Source organism: Canis lupus, chromosome 5 (assembly GCF_048164855.1).
Source record: "Canis lupus baileyi chromosome 5, mCanLup2.hap1, whole genome shotgun sequence".
Classification (NCBI taxonomy): domain Eukaryota; kingdom Metazoa; phylum Chordata; class Mammalia; order Carnivora; family Canidae; genus Canis; species Canis lupus.
In genome coordinates, this window is record NC_132842.1 from 312,846 (window position 1) to 331,409 (window position 18,564).

Genomic DNA, 18,564 nt, shown 5'->3' on the forward strand with positions numbered 1-18,564 from the left:
TGACTTTCCACATTTTCCACAGTGGAAATGATGACTCAGCGCCATTGGTTTCACTCAAATTCCAAGATTACCTGTAGGTTGCACACATGTAGTTTTGTTTGGTGTTAGTATCTGTAGGATGGTTAGGTTTTATTTACCAAGTGATGTTTTCATCTTTCTCCCAGTTTTCAGATTGTGCTGTTGCATCTCTTTCTTCATTGAATGGCTGCTAATTAGTTGTCCGCTTGGACTTTCTAAGCAGATAAATTGTAATTGGTAATTTTATTTTTCCCTTCCATACTTTTATTATTTTTTTCTTTTTTTGGTCTTATTACATTTAGGGTAAGTAGTGTGGTGTTAATACTAAAATAATCACAGGCGGACTTAAGGTAAACAAGCTTTTGCAAAAGAAACAAATACCTCTTTAATCTCAATTTACAGATTATGTAAAAAAAATTAGGTATGCTGTTGAAGGGAATCCGGTATCTATGAATAGGCTCTGCCTTTGTCCTTCGCTATCTTTTGAGTGAAATAGTAAATATTCTGGTATCAAGCCTTTCCTCTGTCTCCCAGTTAGGTGTGTTATTTTGATATGCAGCAGGATTCATTTGGCTAATATCTTGCGATGTTTGCATTTTCGTGCATGGGGAGGACTGGTTTTAGGTTGAACACACTTGGTTCACATGTTTCTATCCACGTTTCAGTCTAGGAAGGGGATGTTGTCATTCCTTCCTGGCTGTCCTGCCCTGGCGCCCGCCACATGCAGGCACCATGAGCTCTGTTTGCACACGCATCCTGCGTGTGCGCGTGGCTCCATGGAGACACGACCCAGCTGCGTCTCGCCACCGTCCCTCCCCGGTGGCATGTCCCTCACCACCGGCCGCTGTGCCGTGTCCCCTCCTTGACTTTTATTCCTTCTCCTGTTGCCATTGCCTTCGGGAGTGCGTGTGCTCATGTCTGCGGGAATGCTATTAGAGGCCTTGCTGACCCCATGGCTTGCTCCCATGTAAAATGTGATTTTCCTGAGCATTGGCCTCAGAATTCACGAGCTTTCTCCCTAGACACACTGCCCTCTCTGCCGGGTCGGTGGCCCCACCTGCCCTCCACCTCCCGAGGTCAGGCATCCCTGCCACCACTGGCCGCTTTGTGATTTCTTGAGGACGTGTCCTTGTGTCTCCGTGGGGTGCTCTCATCCTTGTTGCTGGTCTCCTCTGCTCTCCTGCTCATGCCGCTCGGTGCTCTGTGGGCTCCCCCACCCTCAAGCTGTGGCTTTTCCTTTATTTGGGGGGAATCTTTCTTTTTCCTCTATGCTGTCTGGTTTTCCTTCCGAGGTCCCGTGGGGAACATGTTGGGACTCCGGGACGTGCTCGTCATGTCTCTCAACTTTCGTCAAAGCCTTGCATTCTGTGAAGGTTTGTGCGCATTCCCAGGAGTGTCCTCGCCCTGTTCAGCGGCTGCCTCGCTGCTGTGCATCCACCTGTGCGCCCAGCCTGTTCCACTGTGTCCCATCCCTGTGGCACCTGCACACCACGCTCCCCAGGGCTGCGTTCGTGTACATGGGCTGCTTCTCTGCGACGTGTCCTGTGGCTTGAGCGGGTGCCCTTCCTCCACAGCGGGGTGATCATCGATCATCTGTTTTTGTTCCTGAAATCCAGTTGTCCTGACAGCGGGTATGTTTATGGCTATGAGAGTTCGTGCCTGGGAATTGGGGGAGGGTAGAGCCTACCACCCTATGTAGTGTGCTGGTCACTGGTCGTGTCCCTGCCTTGGGGGACAGCAGCTAAGGGGCCACTGTGCTGCGTATTCTGTGTGGGGTCCCCTGGCACCCCCCATGACCTAGTGTGGCACCGCTGTCAGGGGAATGGGCCCACGTGTTCGAAACCCGTGGAAATGAGAAACGAGAAAAGTTTTCTCGTTTCAGCATCTGGCTGCACTGGTCCTTGCTCTCAGCGGTCCCGTCTGTGAGGCCTGGGACTGCACCGGGCGCTGAACCCACCGCTCCTAGGGGCACGGGGCTGGGCCTGTGAGCCATTGGCCACAGCGTCGTCATCCCCTAGTCAGTATACCAGCTGCTTCTCTGTATGCTGGTTAAAGTTGTCTCATCTACCACGTGTCATTGACCCATGTCCACGGAGCTCAGGCCTGGACGGCTTCCCAAGTGCTCACATGTTCCCTGCGAGGCGCTCTGTGGCCTTCTTGTGCTCGGTGCATTCTGACCGTGAAACCACCAGTAAATACGAAGCGCAGAGCATGCCGTGAAAGGACCGAGGCTGGAGCTGGGGCCCAACGAGGTCTGTGCAAGGATTGCATGGGATGCAGGCCCCACACCCTCCTTGCTCTGCACACACGCACCCCTGCCGGCCTGTTAACCGCAGGGCTTGGAGGAGTCAGAGGAGAGCGAATGCGCTCATGGATCCCAAGATGAGGGGGCGCTGTGGTCGCCCAGGACCCTCCTGCTCTGGGACACGGTGTCCCTGGTGTGAGCCTCCTGCATGGTCTCCTTCCCGCTCCTGGAGCGATGCTTTGGTGGCCCATCCATCCCACCTCACCCCTGTCCTTCAGGAAATGCTCCAGGCTTCTGCAGAACCAATTGGTCTCGTCATGGCTCCAGCGCCGTCCTTCAAGATCCATTAAGACGCGTTTAACACGACATAGGTCAGGGGAGTAGACTCACACACACAGCTGCATCCACCTGCTGGTGACAGAGACCCTCCCACCATCCTCCCACCATCCGTCAACATTGAGATGACGTGATGCGATGCTTCGTGTCCACATAGAGAAACCTGTGTGTGCCCGTGTGTGTGTGTACACATGACTACAGATGTGCGCAGATGTGCATGCATGTGTGTGGGTATGCACACGCATGTGTGTCCATGGGTGTATGTGGGCACAACGCAGGTTTATCTATGCACACGTGTGCATGTATCTGAGCACGTAGGTGTGCATATGTATATTCACACAGTACACACGTGCATATGTATATTCACACATGCACGTGGGTGCATGCACACTGATATGTACATGCTTTGTGTGCACATATGTTGGTAATATCAATGTAGGCACGCACATGTACACGTGGGTGCGTACATATGTAGGTGTATGTGTGTGTGTGGGTGTGTGCACACGCAGATGTGCACATGCCTTGTGCTCATGTACGTTGGTACACATCCATACAGGCGCACACATGCACACACGTGGGCGTGTACATATGTAGGTGCGCACCCATGGACGTCTGTGCATGTCTGTGTGCACCCATCTTGCTTTGCATGAATACACACGTGTTTTCTCACAGTGGGTCATCCCTTGGTAATCTTTGTTGGGAAGTGTGATGTGAATGGTCCTGTGTCTCCTAATGGGGTGCTTTCTTGCTCCTGCTATATGGCTCACATCCTTGTCCCAACCCCACCTTCTGTCCCGTCCCCCCTGCTTTGCCCCACCACACACTCCTCCTGGGTGATCTGTCATCATGTCACCCCCACGAACGCTAATGTCCCTCAGGGCGAGGTGACAACTGTGTCTTTCCTGAACCCTTTCCTGTCAGCTCTTCCCCACACAGACCCTTTCCTTCCTGCCTGCCTACAGACCACCCCAGTAAATTGTGACCTTGTCGTTGTCTCTTCTGGACTTTTTCTTCTCCTTTCCCAGAACTCTGGGCACATGTTTGGTTGCAAATATGCATAGTTCTGACCGCTATAGTAGGCAGCCATTAAACAGTAATTATGATTTATGTATCCTTATAGAATTAATGAGGCCGTTGGGGGAAAAATATAACAAAAGCATCTCTAAGAGGAAACAATTTGAGGAATTTAAGATTGGCTCTTGCGATCTCGATTTCTAGATGTTTATTATCTCCTTTGTTAGGAGGAACTGAGGCAGGTCGGGGTCTCTATTAGCCCTACAGGTGCAGCCTCTGCAGGCACATCTGTTGCCCGAGTAGGGAGGACCGTAAATACTGGAGAACTGTACATGTTAAATTAAGGAGGTGACCTGAAACAGTTGTGAAATGCGGGGAGGACATGCTGATCTTGCGTGTCACATCAGTGACAGATTGTTTCAGAGGAGTGGCCACAGACATGTGGCCTGCCAAGCACAGTGCAGTGTAAGTAGGTGTTGGGAAGGGTTGTCTGCACCTGTCGTGAATCAGGATTCTCTTGGTGGACAGCTGTGGGTCCCCAGTGAGCCGATCATGACAGCAGTGTCTGTGGTCCTTCTGCTCTGGGATGGCAGAGGGGGGTGCCCATGCTGAGGCTCTGTTTTGCTCATTTTCTCCACCTTGGTTGCATGATGGTGACTGGCATGTGGGACTTGACCCATGCCCAGGTCTTCTCTGCCCTCACCACGTGTCCTGCTCCACGTGCGGCTCCAGGTGGCTGCGGGGATGGTGTCCCTTGCTGTCCCAGCTCGCAGCTGATGAAAACCTGCCCCCCTGAGCATTTAACCATGTGTTGGCTCCTGGGCCACAGGCTCTGGAGGGTTCCAGACCCCAGGAAGCATCCCAGTGGGGCACTGGTTCTCGCCCCATGGGCTGGTGCTGCACCCATGAGGTAGGTGAGCGGACTGACTCAGTTGTGACTGAGTCTTTTTTTATAATAAATTTATGTTTTATTGGTGTTCAATTTACCAGCATACAGAATAACACCCAGTGCTCATCCCGTCACGTGCCCCCCTCAGTGCCCATCACACATCACCCCCACCCCCCACCCGCCTCCCCTTCCACCGCCCCTAGATCGTTTCCCAGAGTTAGGAGTCTTTATGTTCTGTCTCCCTTTCTGATATTTCCCACACATTTCTTCTCCCTTCCCTTACATTCCCTTTCACTATTATTTATATTCCCCAAATGAATGAGAACATATAATGTTTGTCCTTCTCCGATTGACTTACTTAACTCAGCAAAATACCCTCCAGTTCCATCCACTGGTATTTGAAAATGGTGGGTATTTGTCGTTTCTAATGCCTGAGTAATATTCCATGGTATACATAAACCACATCTTCTTTATCCATTCATCTTTCGATGGACACCGAGGCTCCTTCCACAGTTTGGCTATTGTGGACATTGCTGCTAGAAACATCGGGGTGCAGGTGTCCCGGCGTTTCATTGCATCTGTATCTTTGGGGTAAATCCCCAGCAGTGCAATTGCTGGGTCGTAGGGCAGGTCTATTTTAACTCTTTGAGGAACCTCCACACAGTTTTCCAGAGTGGCTGCACCAGTTCACATTCCCACCAACAGTGTAAGAAGGTTCCCTTTTCTCCGCATCCTCTCCAACATTTGTGGTTTCCTGCCTTGTTAATTTTCCCCATTCTCCCTGGTGTGAGGTGGTATCTCATTGTGGTTTTGATTTGTATTTCCCTGATAGCAAATGATGCAGAGCATTTTCTCATGTGCATGTTGGCCATGGTCTATGTCTTCCTCTGTGAGAATTCTCTTCATGTCTTTTGCCCATTTCATGATTGGATTGTTTCTTTGCTGTTGAGTTTAAGAAGTTCTTTATAGATCTTGGAAACTAGCCCTTTATCTGATACGTCATTTGCAAAAATCTTCTCCCATTCTGTAGGGTGTCTTTTAGTTATGTTGATGGTATCCTTTGCTGTGCAAAAGCTTCTTATCTTGATGAAGTCCCAAGAGTTCATTTTTGCTTTGTTTCTTTTGCCTTCGTGGATGTATCTTGCAAGAAGTTACTGTGGCCAAGTTCAAAAAGGGTGTTGCCTGTGTTCTCCTCTAGGATTTTGATGGAATCTTGTCTCACATTTAGATCTTTCATCCATTTTGAGTTTATCTTTGTGTATGGTGAAAGAGAGTGGTCTAGTTTCATTCTTCTGCATGTGGATGTCCAATTTTCCCAGCACCATTTATTGAAGAGACTGTCTTTCTTCCAGTGGATAGTCTTTCCTCCTTTATCAAATATTAGTTGACCATGAAGTTGAGGGTCCACTTCTGGGTTCTCTATTCTGTTCCATTGATCTATGTGTCTGTTTTTGTGCCAGTACCACACTGTCTTGATGACCACAGCTTTGTAGTACAACCTGAAATCTTGCATTGTGATGCCCCCAGATATGGTTTTCTTTTTTAAAATTCCCCTGGCTATTCAGGGTCTTTTCTGATTCCACACAAATCTTAAAATAATGTGTTCTAACTCTCTGAAGAAAGTCCATGGAATTTTGATAGGGATTGCATTAAACGTGTAAATTTCCCTGGGTAACATTGACATTTTCACAATATTAATTCTGCCAATCCATGAGCACGGAATATTTTTCCATCTCTTTGTGTCTTCCTCAATTTCTTTCAGAAGTGTTCTATAGTTTTTAGGGTATAGATCCTTTACCTCTTTGGTTAGGTTTATTCCTAGGTATCTTATGCTTTTTGGTGCAGTTGTAAATGGGATTGACTCCTTAATTTCTCTTTCTTCAGTCTCATTGTTCGTGTATAGAAATGCCACTCACTTCTGGGCATTGATTTTGTATCCTGCCACACTGCCAAATTGCTGTATGGGTTCTAGCAATCTTGGTGTGGAGGCTTTTGGGTTTTCTATGTAGAGTATCATGTCATCGGTGAAGAGGGAGAGTTTGACTTCTTCTTTGCCAATTTGAATGCCTTTTATTTCTTTTTGTTGTCTGATTGCTGACGCTAGGACTTCCAGTACTATGTTGAATAGCAGTGGTGAGAGTGGACATCCCTGTCTTGTTCCTAATCTTAACGTAACAGCTCCCAGTGCTTTCCCATTGAGAATGATATTTGCTGTGGCCTTTTCATAGATGGCTTTTAAGATGTTGAAGAATGTTTCCTCTATCCCTACACTCTGAAGCATTTTGATCAGGAATGGATGCTGTATTTTGTCAAATGCTTTCTCTGCATCTATTGGAAGGGTCATATGATTCTTGGTTTCTCTCTTGCTGATATGATGAATCACATTGATTGTTTTAGGAGTGTTGACCCAGTCTTGCATCCTGGGGATAAATCCCACTGGGTTATGGTGAATAATCTTTTTAATGTACTGTTGTATCCTTTTGGCTAGTATCTTGTTGAGAATTTTTGCATTCATGTTCATCAGGGATATTGGTCTATTACTCTCCTTTTTGGTGGCATCTTTGTCTGGTTTTGGAATTAAGGTGATGCTGGCCTCATAGAACGAGTTTGGAAGTACTCCATCCCTTTCTCTCTTTCCAAACAGCTTTAGTAGAATAGGTATGTTTTCTTCTTTAAACGTTTGATAGAATTCTCCAGGGAAGCCATCTGGCCCTGGACTTTTGTGTCTTGGGAGGTTTTTGATGACTGCTTCAATTTCCTCCCTGGTTATTGGCCTGTTCATGTTTTCTATTTCTTCCTGTTCCAGTTTTGGTAGTTTGTGGCTTTCCAGAAATGCGTCCATTTCTTCTAGATTGCCTAATTTATTGGCGTATAGCTGTTCATAATATGTTTTTAAAATCGTTTGTATTTCCTTGGTGTTGGTGGTGATCTCTCCTTTCTCATTCATGATTTTATTGAGTCTTCTCTCTCTTCTTTTTAATAAGGCTGGCTAATGGTTTATCTATCTTATTAATTCTTTCAAAGAACCAACCAACTTCTGGTTTTGTTGATCTGTTCCACAGTTCTTCTGGTCTCGATTTCATTGAGTTCTGCTCGAATCGTTATTAACTCTTTTTTTGCTAGGTGTAGGATCTATTTGCTGTTTTTTCCTCTAGCTCCTTTAGGTGTAAGGTTAGCTTTTGTATTTGAGTTCTTTCCAGTTTTTGGATGGATGCTTGTATTGTGATGTATTTCCCACTCACGACTACTTTTGCTGTATCCCAAAGATTTTGAATGGTTGTATCTTCAATCTCTTTACTTTCCATGAATCTTTTTAATTCTTCGTTAATTTCCTGGTTGACCCTTTCATCTTTTAGCAGGATGGTCCTTAACCTCCACGTGTTTGAGGTCCTTCCAAACTTCTTGTTGTGATTTAGTTCCAATTTCAAGGCATTATGGTCTGAGAATATGCAGGGGACGATCTCAGTCTTTTGGTATCGGTTCAGATCTGATTGTGACCCAGTATGTGGTCTATTCTGGAGAAAGTTCCATGTGCACTTGAGAAGAATGTGTATTCAGTTGCATTTGGATATAAAGTTCTGTAGATATCTGTGAAATCCATCTGGTCCAGTGTATCATTTAAAGCTCTCGTTTCTTTGGAGATGTTGTGCTTAGAAGACCTATTGAGGGTAGAAAGAGCTAGATTGAAGTCACCATGTATAAGTGTATTATTATCTAAGCATGTCTTCACTTTGGGTATTAATTGGTTTAAATATTTAGCAGCTCCCACATTCGGGGCATATATAGTGAGGATTGTTAAGTCCTCTTGTTGGATAGATCCTTTAAGTATGATATAGTGTCCCTCTTCATCTCTCACTACAGTCTTCGGGGTAAATTTTAGTTTATCTGATATAAGGATGGCTACCCCTGCTTTCTTTTGAGGACCATTTGAATGGTAAGTGGTTCTCCAACCTTTTATTTTCAGGCTGTAGGTGTCCTTGTGTCTCAAACGAGTATCTTGTAGACAGCAAATAGATGGGTCCTGCTTTTTTATCCAGTCTGACACCCTGCGCCTTTTGATGGGGTCATTAAGCCCATTCACGTTCAGAGTTACTATTGAAAGATATGAGTTTAGTGTCATCATGATACCTATCCAGTCCTTGTTTTTGTGGATTGTTCCATTGGACTTCTTAAAGGGGAATTTTAAGAGTCCCCCTTAAAGTTTCTTGCAGAGCTGGTTTGGTGGTCACATATTTCAGTTCCTGCCTGTCTTGGAAGCTCTTTGTCTCTCCTTCTATTCTGAATGAGAGCCTTGCTGGATAGAGTATTCTTGGTTGCATGTTTTTCTCATTTAGGACCCTGAATATATCCTGCCAGCCCTTTCTGGCCTGCCACGTCTCTGTGGAGAGGTCTGCTGTTAATCTAATATTTCTCTCCATATACATTAGGGATCTCTTGTCTCTTGCTGCTTTAAGGATCTTCTCCTTATCTTTGTAATTTGCAATCTTCACCATTAAATGTCTAGGTGCTGAATGGTTTTTATTGATTTTAGGGGGGGGGGTGGCTCTATTTCTTGGATCTGAATGCATGTTTCCGTTCCCAGATTAGGAAAGTTTTCAGCTAGGATTTGTTCAAATATATATTGTGGACATCTGTCCCTTTTGGCGCCCTCGGCCGCCTCGGGTGCTCTTAATCGGCACCCAATTAAACATAGATTTTTCTTCCTCAGGCTGTCACTTATTTCCTTTAGCCTATCTTCATGATCCTTTAATTGTTTGTCTGTTTTTTCCTCAGTTTCCCTCTGCCATCAACTTGTCTTCTATGTCACTCACAGGTTCTTCCACCTCGTTAATCCTGCTCATTAGGACCTCTAGTTGGATTGCATCTCATTTAATTGATTTTTAATTTCTGCCTGATTAGATCTAAATTCTGCAGTCATGAAGTCTCTTGAGTCCTTTGTGCTTTTTTTCTAGAGCCACCAGTAGCTTTATAATAGTGCTTCTGAATTGGCTTTCTGACATTGAATTGTAATCCAAATTTTGTAAGTCTGTGGGAGAGAGGATTGGTTCTGATTCTTTGTTTTGAGGTGAGGTTTTACTTCTAGTCATTTTGCTCAGTGCAGAGTGGTCAAAAACAAGTTGTACTGGGAAAAGGAGAAGAAGAGAGAAGAGAAAAAAAAGAAAAGAAAAAAAAAGAGAGAAAAAAAGGAAAAAAAGAAGGGGAGAAGCAAACAGAAATCAAAAAACAAAAAACAAGGGGGAGTATCCTCTGATTCTGTATACTATAAATCCCTCGACTTCCCCTGGAACTTTCCAGTGCTGCGTGGTCAATAATTTGTTTTTCCCCTGTTGGTGTAGCTGGTGTTCTGCGGGAGGGGCCCGCTGTGCTGATTTTCAGGTGTTAGCACTTGGGAGAGCTGCTCAGCCCCCTGCCTGGTGCAGGGCTCAGTGAAAGATGTTTAAGTATTTATCCGGTGAGGCCACTGTGAAGCTCAGTGGAGGTTGTTTATCCTGTGAGGTCCCAGGAGGAACAACAACATTGGCAGCCGCCAGCTCTGGAGCCCTGGATTCAGCTCCTGCAGTAACTACAGAGCTGTCAGTCTGCGGGGGCCTGGAGGCTCCGGGGCGGGGCCGCTGATCTGCTCACCTTGGGGCAGGAGTGTCCTTGCTGTCCTGTGTCCTCCTGGCTTCTGCCTGTCCTGGGGGGAGGCCGGAACCTGGGCTGTGTCCCTGGCGCCCTGTGCTCCCGAGCCTGTGCTGCTGGATTCGTGCTCCTGGGGCCGCGTAGCCGCTTCCCTGCAGAGCCTCTGCCGGAGCCGACGCCGAGCTGCTCCTGGCCGCACAGCCCCCCTCCGCGCGGAGCTGCAGCCGAGCCCCTCCGAGATGCTCCCGGGTCCAGCAGCGAGCGTGCTCCAGGCCTTTAGGGGCTCGGCTGCAGGGTGTGGCACGCTCTCCCCAGGGTGCAGGTGCTGTTAGTGTCCCTGGGAGCCTGAGGGCATCCCCGCCCTCCTGGGATCCTGCTCCAACTCCCTGGGAGCCCCTTTCTGCCCGGGAAGGTTGGTGCAGCTCCTGCTTCTCCGGGACGGGGCTCTCCTGTCCTGGGGACACTTGCCCCGGCCTCAGCCCGGCTCCTTGCGGGGCCCCTCCCCCTTGGATGCCTTTTGTTTCTTTATTTCTTTTTTTTCTCCCATCTTCCTACCTTGATAGAAGCGTGAACACTTCTCACTGTAGCATTCCAGGTGTTCTCTCTTTAAATCTCAGGCCGAATTCATAGATTTTCAGGATGATTTGAAGGTTATCTAGGTAATTTGGTGGGGACAGGTGACTTGGGGATCTTACTCTCCTGAAGTTCTTTTGATAGAAAACCTTTCTTGATTTTTTAACTACAAATTTAATTTCTTTAGATAGATATAATGGCATTCAGGATATCAATTTCTTGTTGAATGAGCTTTGTTAATTTCTGTTTTTCAGGCCATTTATCCATTTTATCCAAGTTGTTGAATTTATGACCATAAATTTGTTCAAAAACCTCCTTAGTATCCTGTTAACATCTGTAGAATTTACCCGATATTGGAAATTTGGGTCTTCTCTCTTTTTTTCCTGATTACTCAGGGTAGATATTAGTCTCTTTTTCTTCTTGATTTTGTAAAACAGCCAGATATTGGGTTTATTGGTTTCTGCTATTTTGTTTGTTTTCTATTGATTTCTGTTTTGGATCATTTCTTCTGCTCCCTTTGTGTTTTATTTGCTCTTTTTTTTTTTTTTTAGGTTTCTTCCCTAATTTGAAATAATTGATTTGAGGCCCTGATTATTATAGGTGTGTAGTGATCTGTACATTTCCCTGTACATGCTATTTTAGCTGTATCCCGCACAATTTGATATGCTTTGTTTTTATTTTCAGTCAGTTCAAAATAGTTTTTAATTTCCATTTTGATTACTTTTTTGACACATAACTTACTAATTGGTCAATAATGTTAGTGTTGAAAGCATTATTCAAGTTTCTATATCCTAAAGGATTTTCTATGTACTTACGGGATCAATTACGGAGGGAGACATCATGAAATCTCTGACTTTAATTGTGAGTTTGTCTATTTCTCCTTGGAGTCTAACAGTTTTTGCCTTATGTATTTTGTTAGGCCCATAAATGTTTAGGATTGTTATGTCTTTTTAATGAATGGCTTCTTTATCACTATGAAATAACCTACTTTATGCATAGTAATAATCTTTACTCAGGAATCTAGTTTTTCTGTAATTAATATAAAAACTATAGCTTTCTTTTGACTAGTGTTAGCATGGTATCTCTTTTGGGATACAACTTTCCATGGATCTTTTACAGTTTTGCACTTTTGAAAAAAAAAGTTATAACATTTACTTAACAAGCATTTATTTGTAGTGTGCTGATATCCAGGAAAGGATAAAACACAAATGTTTTCTGTCTTTTAAACCTGTCTATCACAATATAGAGAGAGTTTGTTATATATAAGCATATTTGTTTCATATATATGAATAAATGTCACATACCTTCTACGTAACTCTGAAAATTAGAAAATGGGGGAGTCAATGTAAAATTCCACTTGTTTTTTGTCAGAATTTAAATTGTCCCAGATCCTTGCAATGACCATAATATCAACTGAATAGAAGTTGAAATATTTTTAAGATTTGCAAATGAGTTTTCTTTGCATTTGATTTAAGTGCCTTTTGAATTGTTGCTTCTGCCCTGGGGGCTGAGGGTGGCAGGTGAGTCTGTGCACAAGCCCCTGAAGAGTAGGTTTTCTGTTCTTTATAGCCATCTGGTTCTCTTGGAAGTAAACTTTGGTTTTCCCAGTCAGACCTTTTTGGAGGCTTGCCTCTCTGGTACACCAGTTGGGGTGCTTGGTGTGGGACACAAATCTCTTCCTCTTCAGAGACAAGTCTATATTATGCAATCTTTCCCAATTGAGGGTCTACTGGGCCTGGGCTGGGGTTTCTTGCAAGACTTGGTCTCTGCCTCTTCTATCTGTCTCAATGTGCTGTTCAGCTAGCTTTCAAAGTGCTTTGCAGAGGGAATTTTTTCATTTGTAGCTGTAGATTTCTTGTGTTTGGGGGAAGAGGTGAATTCGGGATCCTCAATCTTGAGCCCTCTTCCATTTTTGCACTTCTTGTTTCAGCTTTTGTTCTGGATTATTTATTTGAAAATTCATATTGCAAACCAAACACAGCCATTAATAAAAAATCAAATTATAACAAGTTAGTTTTTTTCTTAAGATTTTATCTTTTTACTCATGAGAAACATAGAGGAGAGGCAGAGACCCAGGCAGAGGGAGAAGCAGGCTCCCCACGGGGAGCCTGATGTGAGACTCGATCCCAGCCCCTGGGATCACCACCTCAAAGGCAGAAGCTCAACCATTAAGCCACCCAGGTGCCCAAAGTTAGTAAATATTAAAACATTTTGCTTTGGGCAATAAAACTTTATTTGCAGAGTGTTTTAAATCAATAACCTTCATTTTTTTAAGATGAAGAAATGAGTTACTTTAAGTCAAACTGTCAAAAAACTCTACCTTGTACAACTGCGTATGAAAGCAGTGCTGGGAAACTGATGTGAAGAGACTGCTTCTGTACGATTCAACTTTCTAGTCCGTTTTATTTTTAAAACCGTGCTGCTGCTGCACAATTCCATGGGAGCTGAGTCTGGAAAAAGAGTATAAAATCTCAGACTGGAAATAACTTCAGACAGCGGCAGGTGTCCTGGGGCTCCTGCTTTGCAGGTGAAGCCCAAGTTCTCAAAGCACCAAATAGGCCCGTTTTACTTCTTTAGGCCAAAGATTTAGAAGGATCTTATCTGTGCAGTGTCCTGGAGGGAATTACACAGGTCGGGGAGCAAGAGAGAGGGCGCGGTCTGGACCTTCCTGCTTTTTGGGGCCGCTCGGTTGCCAAAATTCGCCTCAGCTTCGATACAGCCCGGAGAAACTCAGCTCAGGGTCTGGCTGGGTGCGCAGGGAGGAGGGTCCCTGGCGGGGGCGGGGCGGGGCGGGGCCGCGGGGGACAAGGCGTTAACCGCCTGCGGAGCGGTTTTGCCCTCCTCCGTCCGGGTCAGTACTGCAGCCTCAGGGCGAAGAGGCCTGGCCTTTCTCCCCCAATGTCAATTCGTAAAATAGCAGGGCTGGAGTCTGGAGGGTTTGCGGGCTTCCGCCTCGTGGGAAGTCTGGGAGGCTCAGAACTTCCAACTCTTCCACCTCAGAGCCCGCTTGGCCCGGGCAGAACCACCCAGGAAGCCGGCGGCCCGCAGCCTCGGCAGGTACTCGCACTGAGCAGGGGAGGCGCGTGCGGTTCTTCCCTCGTCAGACTGGGAGAGCTTTCCTTGGGGTCTCTGGCAGAGGCGTCCACTTTTCCTCTCTCAGGGGCGGTTGTGCCTCTGATGGGGCCAACTCGAGGGCAGATCGTAGCTTTCCTGCCCTGGGCCGCCCACCCCCATTTCGTTGTGTCCTGTGTCATTAAAGGCTTTGAAATGAATCTTTGAAGAAAGACCAGACAACGTTGGTCTCTGTAGTAGATGACTGATAAAGTCAGGCAGATTTGTGATGATACACACCTTCTAGCATGGGTAGTGATGTGGGAAACAAAGGCGGAAGGAAATGTAGGTAAACTTAAATGTGCGTCTAACCTGCAGCCCATTGACCAATACTTGAGGCGGGTGGAGCGTGGTTTCTCCCGGAAGCTCCTACTTAAGGTTAAGGCCTTGCTAGAGGGAAAAACAACCTTGGTTTGACAATAGCAAAAGGTCCTGTATTGTGTCTTCTTTAGCATATAAAGATCCTTTTGAAGCTTCCTTCATCTTTACTTCCCCCAACCCCAAAGCGTATAATCATCTGCTCCTCAAAATCCAGGGGCAGCAGGAACAGCTCTTTCTGCCCACGGTGGGTCCCTGCTTTAATGAAACCACCATTTTGCACTGAAGACGACTCAAGAATGCTTTCTTGGCCTTGGGCAGGGGACCCCACCAACCTCACCTACCTTCAGAAACTACATCAGGAGGGATAAATGAAGAAACTCTGTAAAACAATCCTTAACTGTTTTCTTGTAAAGGCTAGCTAGCGTTGACTCCATGTAAGCTTTATTTGTGCGCCCCTGTGAACTTCATGGATCTATTTATGAGATTGTTTTGTAGCACCCGGTGAGTGTCTTTTCCTTAATTGTTTTTCTGAAGCGGCCGGCGTCCCTGCCTTCCTGTTACCACAGGTAAATTTAACCTGTGTCTGCCTTCAGTGGACGGGCACATTTGTGCGTTAAAATCCATTTACCCTTGTTTCCTCAAGAGTATCATCCCAGCATTTTCCTTCTATACCGATAAATGCATTTTGCTTTCTTTTGGGTCATGTCCATCAGCCTATGTATTAGTTTCCGAGGGCTGCCCCCCAAAGTCCTACAAACAACAGAAATCTATGCTCTTCTACTTTTGGAGGCTGAAGTCTGAAAAGCGTGGGTAGTGTTGGTTCCTCCTGGAGGCTCTGAGGGAGAATTTGAGGCGTGTTTCTCTACTAACTTCTGGAGGCTGATGCCAGTCGTAGGTGTCCATCCCTCAGTTTGCAGAATCATTGCTCCAAGTCTTTGCCTTCACGTGGTGTTCTCTCCTGTGTGCTCCTGTGTGTTACCTAGGTCTGGTGGTTTGTTGTTGTTGTTTTTTCTTCCAATAGACCACTCAGGAATTGGGGCCAGCCCTAATCCAGTTTGAATTCTTCTTAACTTGATTACATCCACAAAGACCTGATTTCCAAATAAGGTCACGTTCACAGATTCTGGACATATGTTTTGGGGAGAGGACATAATTCAGTCTATGACGGCATACAAACATACTACTTTTCTCATCAAAAAAATCTTCCTCTTGCACATATTCCCTTCCTCCAGTAATATACTATTTCTTTACTCCCTTTTGTAGCACAATTGCCCGAGTGCCTACATTCATATTCACTGTCTCCACTTCTTTGACAATTCTCTTTTTAACTTAGATCAGTCAGGCATTCCCCTCCATCACTCTTGAAATTGTTGCAAATGACCCAACCCCATGTTGCTCAATCTAGTGGTTAATTCTTAGTCCTCATCTTACCTGATGCAGTTCATCACTCAGACATAAGTTTTTCTCACTGTATTTTCAGTAAATCCCCTCTTGGTTCTATCTTCTGGCTCATTGGTCACTCATTCTTTTTTATTTTTTTAATTTTTTTCCTTTTAAATTTATTTATTCATGATAGTCACACGGAGAGAGAGAGAGAGGCAGAGACACAGGCAGAGGGAGAAGCAGACTCCATGCACCGGGAGCCTGATGGTCACTCATTCTTAAGTCTTGTTTCCTGGTCCTTCTCTCTCAGAGCTGATGAATGCCTTTGATACTCTTCAGTTCTGTAAATTGAATTTTGGTTTCTGAGTCATTTACTGCATTAACTTTACTTGAAGCATTATTTCACAATTAATATGAGAAAAACATAAAAGTCTTTTCCAACAGGGGACTTTGGCTATTATTCTTTAATGTATACATTTATTATTATCAACAGTTTCCAAAAGAGCATTGCATTCTTCCTTCAAATGAATTTTTAGTGACATGGCATCACATCTTTCCCCATACTTATTTGACTATGATTTTAAAATTATGTTTGGTAATTATGTTTTCAATTAACTGCAGTGTTTCTAAAATAATAAAATGGTTTTATAGTTTGTGAATAAAATAAAAATTTTCATGTTGTAAGAAGATATTTTTGCTCTATCATTCATGACCAAGTTAAAGAAAAATGTCTTGACAAGTTGTACAAAATGTCATAGAATTTTAGTTTTTAAGGATTTTGTTTGCTTCGCTTTTCTCATGTATTTGAGGCATTGTATCCATGTTTATATATATACACACACATATATATAATATAACATATATATTTTTTAATTGGATTTTTTTGGTAAGCTCTCAAAATGTATGATTCTTCTCCAGCTGTGTCATCTATTGATTAAAATCCTAATACATGAAAAAATAAATAAATAAATAAAATCCTAATACATGGAGGCACCTGAGTGGCTCAGTCAGTTAAGTGTCTACCTTTGGCTCTGATTGAGCCTTGCATTGGACTCCCTGCTCAGTGGATGGGGAGTCTGCCTGCCCCCCACACCTCATGCTTTCTCTCCCTATTTTTCTTTCTCTGTCAAATAAATCTTTAAAAAAATTCCTAATACATGTTCACAAACAGAAATATTTGCATTTTGGAAATCCACAATTATATCAATATATATATATATCATTATAGTTTGGATTTTTTTAAAGTATGTATGTATGTATGTAATCTCGACACCCATCATGAGGCTGGAACTTATTGATATATAACTATAACTATATAGAGATTTTGTATTTTGCAGAAACAGGATGCCATTGACTTTTGCCATGGTTTCTGCCAAATAAAAAAATGCCTATTATCATTCTCGTAAAATTTTTTAGATGACCCTCTCTACACTAGGTACTACTCCAAACATGTAATTGTGTTTATTATGTTATCAACATACACAGGCCTATATTTTCCCATTTTTCATAGGTTTGCTAAGTTTTAAAATTCTTTCAAATCTGACATTAACTCTTAGTACTTACTGATGGTATTGTGCATTTCACTTTATTCATGTTCAAGAATCTGTGATAAATACTGCTAATCTTTGCATCATTTTTATTCTTTGGCTATACTCTGCAATTAAGAAAAGATATAGAATCCTTTGAGATGTTATTAAAACCTGATGGAAATTTAATTCTTCCTCCTTTTAGGTTATATGCTCTTTCTTTCTGAAATCTTTCAGATATTTTCTCTGAGATTTTTGCATTTTGTTCTGTGTTTAAATGTGTTTTGCTGTTTATCTGTTCCTTTTTTGGTATTTTGTGAACCCTATCGATCTGTGGTTTCCACTACTCTTAAATCTGAGAAATTTATTATTTCTTCAAATATTTCCTCCTGTCCATGTTTTCCTTCTCACTGGATCTTCTATTATGTGATATTTGGCATTTATATAATTCTTCTACAGATCTCTTATTTTATTTTTCGTTTCTATTTCTTTAACCTTTTCTGCTGCTTTCTGGCAGAACACCTCAATCTGATCTTCCATTTTCCTAATTTTTCTTCAACAGTATTATTCTGTGATCAGTTATGTTGTTTATTACATTTTTCATTTGTAATATTTCTACACAGGTCTTTAAAAAATACTGTGTGCCTGTTTTATATTGCTAATATTCTGAGTGTGTGTGTGTGTTTGTGTGTATTTTTGGTTTCTCTTTATAATAGTTTTCTAGTTTGGGCTTTTTAAAAAGTTTTTATGCGTGCACTGAGGGGCGCACTTGATGGGATGAGAACTGGGTGTTATATGTTGACAAATCAAACTCCAATAAAAAAATACAAAAAAAGTTTGTATGTATATAATCTCTATACCCAACATGAGGCTGGAACCCTGCAATCAAGAGTTGCATGCTCTTCTGACTAAACCAGCCAGGTGCCCTGTACTTTATTTATCTTTTTCTTCCAGATGTTATTTTTCTTTTGCAAAGCTTGTATCTTTCAGGTGTCAAGTTATTTTCACCAGGGAGCTCATGTGCCCTTGGAAGTGTTAGCTACTCTTATCTATTATTATGAAATGGTCAAAAGCCAGGCCCCAGTCTATGTCCTTCCCATCATGTTCAGGGAAATTATATGTGTGTATTTATTTCCCTGGGTTATCCATAACAAAATACTACAAAATAAGTGGCTTAAAACAATAGTAATTTATTCTCTCACACTTCAAGAGTCTAGGAGTCTGAAAAGAAAGTGTTTGCAGTGCTTATGCTTCTTCTAAAGTTTCTAGGGAAGAATTTCCCTTGCTTCTTCCTAGCAAGGATGCTGGCAATCTTTAACATTCCTTGGCTTGTAGCTGCATTACTCTAGCCTATGCCTCTGTCATTAGGTGACCTTTACCCCTGTCTATGGTGTCTTTATATAATTTCTTTTTTTAAAGATTTAATTGAGAGAGAGAGAGAGAGAGAAGGAGAGAGAGAGTAAGCACATGGAAGGGGAAGGGGCAGAGGGAGAGGGTGAGAGTTCCCCCAGCAGACTCTATGCTGA

At 43.6% G+C, this 18,564-nt stretch overlaps 1 protein-coding gene across 13 annotated transcripts in view; it reads left to right on the forward strand.

Moving 5' to 3' along the window:
• Positions 1-13,491: 13,491 nt before the first annotated feature.
• CCDC7 (coiled-coil domain containing 7) overlaps positions 13,492-18,564 on the forward strand; it is a 391,847-nt gene continuing 386,774 nt past the window's right edge. For 12 of the 13 annotated variants that reach the window (XR_012030726.1, XR_012030727.1, XR_012030728.1 and 9 more), the window contains exon 1: positions 13,502-13,754. The gene's annotated coding sequence lies outside the window, so the exon portion shown is untranslated. Of the gene's footprint in view, positions 13,755-18,564 lie in introns of all 13 variants that reach the window. The other variant, XM_072825155.1, reaches the window with a different exon arrangement.